Consider the following 7,532-nt stretch of genomic DNA (forward strand, 5'->3'; position numbering starts at 1 on the left):
GTTATGCAACAAATTTAAGCAGTCAAGTTCTAATCAAATCTAAGTCTCAAATTAAATACTAATTACAATAAAATAGAAATTGCACCCACATTACAGGGGAGAAATCTATAAGTAAAAAATAATAATAAAAAATAAATACAATGATCATACACTTTACACAACTACTTGAAACGAAAAAAAAATCCAAAATCTGTATTTATGTTAAATTTATTAATGAATTATAACAATAATAATAAAATTGATTTACTGAACAACTCATAAGTCGGTAAATTTCATTACCGATATATTTGTTTTGATTTTTGTTAATTTTTTATAATTAAAGTTTATGAATTATTATGTACCAAAAATATTGTAATGATTCAAAGTTTTGATCAACCAAAATTTAGTCAAATATGCAACAAATTATGTCGCCTCTTTTGGGAAGCTATAAAAGAGGAGTAATACTCTTAACATATCATTATAAGTGACAAATTCAACTATAAAAAGCAATATCCAATTCCATGTAAAACATAATTTGTTGAAAATCATTAGAGAGACACAAAAACTAAATCACAAATGATAGAAATCTTAGACGAAAACACTTTTTTTTTTTTCGAAAGCCACCATTTGGTTTTCAGATCCTACAGTATATGAATTTGAACTTTAGAAGGATCTATATAATTTTAATTAGTATAATCACGCAATAAACATCTCTTCATATATCATTACAAAATGTTAGCGAAATATTGTTCTATGAACAGTAGTTAATGAAATAAATATTTATGCTAAACATTTTAAATTTACTTAAAATTTTATGCATAGAATGTATTAAATAAAGTTGAGCAACAAAATTTTAAACAATTTCATTCTTTTAAATTTCAATTTTGTGCCCGTTCATTAAACGGGTGCCGTTAAATGAAAAAAAAAGTATTTTGCTAAACAGTTTGAAATTTACTTGGCATTTTATGCATAGCTTGTATTAAAAAGGTTAATCAACAAAAATCTAAACAATTTCAAACTGAAAGTCTAAACCTTGCCATCACCTTCAATATAGAGATTGAGTTATACTCAGCTCCAACACGCCGTGTCTAACTGTGCTCTGCATTTAAAAAAACAGACTGTGTGAGAATAAAAACCATACCTGAAGTCGAAGAAATGCTAGAGGCGATATTTTATCAAAAAATTATTAAAGATAATGGCCTTGCTTATAATTAAAAGTGTCCTTTTTGTTAGCATATAGAAAGTAAATCAATAGCCAATAGCCGAATACCCATTAATTGTTTTTAATGCACTAGTATCCGTGTAAAAATTAGAGAGGAGAAAAACGAAAGGAAACATCATATCCTATCTGGTAAAAGTATTGAGTATATTGTATTGTTAGCTAGCAATTAAGGGTCTTGATGCTTTCTCTTTGATCACTGTCGCGAATAACACATGTATTAATCTCTTGCATAATCCCATTTCAAAAACATAAGCGGGAGAGAGAGTATACAAAACAGACGCTCTTTTGAGGGTTTCTACATCTATTTGCTATTGATTATTAAAAAACCACATATTAAAGACTTCGAGACCACCCAAAAGAAAAATGATATCAATTTAGAATCAAAGAAGGTCGTTTCTTTGAAGAACCTCACCTATCAATGTCTCTTCATGAACTCATAATAATTACAACATTGACAAACTTTAATAAAACCACATATTAAAGACTTCGAGACCACCCAAAAGAAAATTTATATCAAATTGGAATCAAATAAGGTTATTTCTTCGAAGAACCTTACCTATCAGTGTCTCTTCGTGAGCTCATAAAATTTACAACATTGCCAAACTTTATATCATCTAGATCCATTATTTGTATCATAGAGAGTCAAATTATATTATTAATAAATTATAACGCAATTCCTAGGTCATAAGAGATTGGTAGCTTTCAAGATGTACCATTAAAAAATGGCATTAAAAGCCAATAATGAGGTGCACGATTGCACTTGAAAACATAATTACCAACATGAACTAATGAATTGCAAAATAACAGATCAACGAAATAAAACCTCTTCAAATTAATCAACACACACATATTCAATTAATTACTTTCATGAGTTTGTCACAACACCATGTATCTTAGTAGACTCAAGGACAATAAAGACTTAAGGACAATAATATTGACCAATCGCTAATTTTTTGGATAACGCATGATAACATAATGGATCTTCTAAGAAAGGTAGAGACGGTCTTACATGTTCTCCTTGATACACGTTAGGAATATACAACTTAATTGTACTCACTCTTTACCAATTACCAAACTATACAAACATTTTGTCTTGAAAGTGTCTTGTACTTCTTAATTAAATCTGATCCTAGTGTAGATATACTATATCCTTAAGACAGATTTTCCCCCTCACGGTGCTTGAAGGTTGATGGAAAACTGTCGCCCAAGATAGAACGGATTTCCTTCTATAGAAAGCTAGTACTTCAATTCTATAGAATCAGCGAACACAACATAGTATTTGACTAAGAACAGAGGGAGAAGATAAAGATCAAAACTCTGTGTGATCTGGTGTGTCTTTCTCTCCAAATTCATCCACTATTTATAGGTGAGTGGTGCCTCTTCGAAACAACATAATGACTCTTGGGAAAAAGTAAGCAACTCTTTGAAAAGTCACATGTTTCAAAAAGACACACTATTTCGGCATAAAGCACTATTTCGAACCAGTGCCTATTTCGAAAGGTCACACCTTTTCGGCATGATGCACTGTTTTGAACCAGTGCACATTTCGAAAGGTCGTACCATTTTGGCATAATGCATTGTTTCAAACAAGTGCATCCTTTTGAAAAGGTTTTTCTCACTTTACGTATTGTTTCAAGAAAAACCCATTTCATCTCAAGTAGGGTAACTTGGGAGACAAATTACTCATTCATATCACAAATCTATTTTCTAACAATCCCCCACATGAATGAAAATTTGGTTTCTTCTATCATAAACATCGGATTTCTGTTCTTTTACAAATGAAAAGATACCGCATCATGTCAAGTAGCATGGGAGGCCTTGAACTTGCCTTAGTGAAAGACGATCGGATTTAATTGGACGATCAGTAGACTTCAATTAATGTCCTTGAACTGTCAACCATTTGTTTAAACCTAGACAATCATCTTTACGCAGTACCTTCTCGAATACTGTTGGTTCTCACGTTTGTGTTCATTTTGGCCTTGAACAGTTCTTGGTTTTAGAGAGTGCTTTTGAGACATTTTCCTTAAAATTCTCATAGAAGCGGCCCCACTTCACACTCACATAGGTGATTTCTATAAAGAGTGTCCAGCAATACTCCACTTGGATAACATAACTTTCCAAGATATAGTAAATAATTAAAAGCTTGACTTATCCTGGTTCTCGCGGCAGATATGTACTGTCTTATATAGGAATGGGTTAGAGTATAATATTACTCTCCAGTGCTAACTGAGTCGCAAACATAATTCAGTTGGCCCATTGAACCTAGATATTGGGATCTCCAATCAACTAGGTTGGTTTTTCCATTATGAGGACTCTTGGTTGATTATCTCAAAGGCTTTAAGCCCATTCCCCTTGATAATCTTTCCACTTGCTCTCTTGTTAAACCTTTTGTAAGCAGATCCGCAATGTTATCTTTTGACCTTACATAGTCGATTGAGATAACTCTATTTGAGAGCAATTGTCTAACGGTGTTATGTCTACGACATATGTGTCGAGATTTCCCGTTATACATGCTACTATGTGCTCTACTAATAGCATATTGGCTGTCACAGTGTATATACACTGCTGGCACAGGTTTAGCCCAGTTTGGAATATCCTCTAAGAAATTTCGAAGCCACTCTGCTTCTTCTCCAGCCTTGTCCAGTGCAATGAATTCTGATTCCATAGTGGACCTCGCTATGCACGTTTGTTTTGAGGATTTCCAAGCAACATCTGGACCTCCAAGTGTAAAGACATATCCACTTGTGGACTTGAGTCTTTAGTGTCAGATGTCCAATTAGCATCGCAGTACCCTTCTGGAATGGCTGGATATCTTGTATAGTGCAGACCAAAATTCTGAGTATACTTTCCCAAAACGCTCAGTATGGCAGTTCAATGATCTCTACCAGGATTACTCGTATATTGACTTAGCTTGCTCACAGAGTATGCTATGTCAGGCCTTGTACAGTTCATGACATACATTAAACTGCCAAGTATACGAGAATATTCTAGTTGAGATATGCTATCTCTAGTATTTTTGGCTAAATGAAGATTTACGTCAACTGGTGACCTTTTTGGTGTGATGTTATATTTTTTGAACTTTTTAAGAATCGTCTCAATGTAATAAGATTGTGATAGAACAATCCCATCCTCCGTCCTAGAGATCTTAATTCCTAAGATAACATCAGCGACACCTAAATCTTTCATGTCAAACTTACTAGACAACATTTGTTTGGTAGATTTTATGACATCCATGTTACTACCCAAAATTAGCATATCGTCTACATAGAGACAAACAATGACACATCCCTTTTGAGTGCTTTTGACATAGACACACTTGTCACACTTGTTTATTTTGAAACCGTTTGATAACATTGCATTGTCAAATTTCTCATGTCATTGCTTAGGTGTTTGCTTTAATCCATATAAGGATTTAACAAGCTTGCAAACTTTCCTTTCTTGTCCAGGAGCAATAAACTCTTTGAGTTGTTCCATGTGTATTTCTTCATCTAACTCACTATTCAAGAATGCCGTCTTTACATCCATTTGATGTATCTCAAATCCATGTATTGATGTTATTGCTATTAGCATCCTTATGGAAGTTATTCTTGTAACTAGAGAATAAGTGTCAAAATAATCCAATCTTTCCTTTTGACTAAAGCCTTTATACTTGTCGATTGATCCATCAGTCTTAAATTTCTTTGTGAATATCCACTTATATCCCAGAGTCTTGGAACCTGGTGGTAAATTCACCAATTCCCATGTATGATTTTGCATTATGGATTCAATCTCGCTATTTATTGCTTCTTTTCAATAAGTAGATTCTGGAGATGACATTGCCTCCTTGAACGTTTGAGGATTATTTTCCAACAAGTATGTTAGAAAATCAGTTCCAAAAGACGTTGACGTTCTTGACCTTTTGCTACGTCTAGGTTCCTCCTCAATTTCGCTTTGTGTAGGATGGTTACTAGTTGTAGCATCTAAAGTTCTCTTTGTTGAACTTGACTCTATACACATGTTATACGAAAATATATTTTCAAAGAATGAAGCATTCCTTGACTCAATAATCGTATTAACATGTATATCTTGAATTTCTGATTTATGAACCAGAAAACGATATGCACTACTATTGTTTGCATATCCAATGAATACACAATCAATAGTCTTGGGTCCTATCTTCACTGCACCTTCTTAGGTTTAGGGACTTCTACTTTAGCAAGACACCCCCACACTTTTAAGAATTCGTAGGAAGTCTGATGACCTTTCCACAATTCGTATGGTGTTTTAAGCGTCTTCTTGTTAGGAATCTTGCTGAGAATGTAATTGGAAGAAAGCAAAGCTTCCCCTCACAAATTCTGGGGTAAACCAGAACTTAACAGCATAGCATTCATCATTTGATTGAGGTGAATAAGGAGCCGTAGTTTGATGAATGATTCCATGTTCAGAACATAAACCTTCAAAAGGTGATTTATATTCACCTCCTCTATCACTCCTTATAGCATTAACTTTTTTGCTTAGTTGATTTTCAACTTCATTTTTATAGTGTTTGAACACTTCAATTGCCTCATCTTTACTTCTCAACAAGTAAACATAACTATATCTAGTGCTATCGTCAATAAAAGTAATGAAATACTTTTTACCACCTCTAATTTGCATGTACTTAAGATCACATATATCTGTGTGCATTAAGTCTAGAGGTTCAGTACTTCTTTCAATGGAATGAAATGACGATCTAGTCAACTTGGATTCTACATAAGTTTCACATTTATGGTGTGGATCTATTTTTATCTTTGGTATATAGTCCAAATTAATTAATCTACGCAAGGTATCATAATTAACATGTCCTAATCTACCATGCCATACATGTGAAAACTCAATCAAGTAAACAGAAGATTCAACTTTATTGGCGCTCTTTGGCACAATAGTAAAACAAGATATCCTAAAGAGCCCATCCTGAAGATAGCCCTTTCCCAATAATACATCATTCTTAGTTAGTACAAATTTATCAGAAACAAAGACTAACTTAAAGCTATTCTTGCTCAGCAGCGACCCAGAAACCAAATTCTTGCGAATGTCAGGCACAAAGAACACCTCATTCAGAGTTAGTTCCTTCCCAGAGTCAACCTCATCACCACCTTTCCTTTGCCTTCAACCTTAGATGTAGAAGAGTTTCCCATAAAGAGTTGTTCTTTCTTTTCCACAGCATGATAAGTGGTGAACATCGACTTGTTAGAGCATATGTGGCGAGTAACACTAGTATCCACCCACCATTCCCTTTCATTTCTAATCATGAGACATTCAGAAACCACATCAGATAGGTTCATGTCATTAACATTATCAGAAAGCATGTCCATTGTCACATTTGCTTCCGTTTTTTGCTTCCTGTACTTCTTTGGCTTGCAACATTCACTTGCCTTACGTCCAACCTTCCCACAGTTGTAGCACTTGCCCTTGAACTTAGTAGGCGTACTAGTCTCTTTGCCTTGAGCTTTGTCTTGGCACTTCCTCTTTCCCTTAGCACTTGATCCTTCCACAATATTGGCCTTTGCACCATGGGATCCTTTCCCTTTTTCTCAGACAGGCGGTTATCTTCCTCTATCCTTAGACGGATAATCAGTTCTTCAAGATTCTATCTTTGCATTTATGCTTAAGATAGTTCTTAAAATCCTTCCAACATGGTGGTAATTTCTCAATCATAGCAGCCACTTGGAAAGATTCTCCTAGGGTCATTCCTTCAGCAATGACATCATGGATGATTACTTGAAGTTCTTGGACTTGGTTTATGACGGTCTTACTATCCGTCATTTTGAAATCAAGAAATCTGCCAACTATGAATTTCTTCATGCCAACATCTTCACTCTTGTATTTCTTGTCCAACGAATCCCAAAGTTCCATAGCAGTCTTGAACACACTATACATATTGTATAATGAGTCAGCCAACCCACTAAGGACATAATTTCTACACAAAAAATCAGCATGAAACCAAGCATCCTTGGCCAAAACCTTCTCCTTGTCGGTTTTATCAGGGCTTACATCAGGAGCCTTATCAAGTTCAGGGTGGTCAGATAGAAGAGCATCTCCTGTTGCCAACACTTGGAATTAGTTCCATTAAACTTTTCAGGCTTCTCCCCATGAGGAACAGAATGGGAAGTAGCAGTAGGAACAGTAACATCAGGAGTAACTGGTGGTGTTGCCATATTCTGAAATACAACTACACTTTGTTATTCCCTTAAACCAAAAAAGAAAATAAAACAGAAACAAATTTTGTTCGGTAAAGAAGAAAAAAGAAATCTTTCTTAAGTTGTTAAGAATATACAACCTAATTGTACTTACTCTTTATCAATTACCAAAC

The sequence above is a fragment of the Coptis chinensis genome, chromosome 6, assembly GCF_015680905.1.
Source record: "Coptis chinensis isolate HL-2020 chromosome 6, ASM1568090v1, whole genome shotgun sequence".
Taxonomy (NCBI): Eukaryota; Viridiplantae; Streptophyta; class Magnoliopsida; order Ranunculales; family Ranunculaceae; genus Coptis; species Coptis chinensis.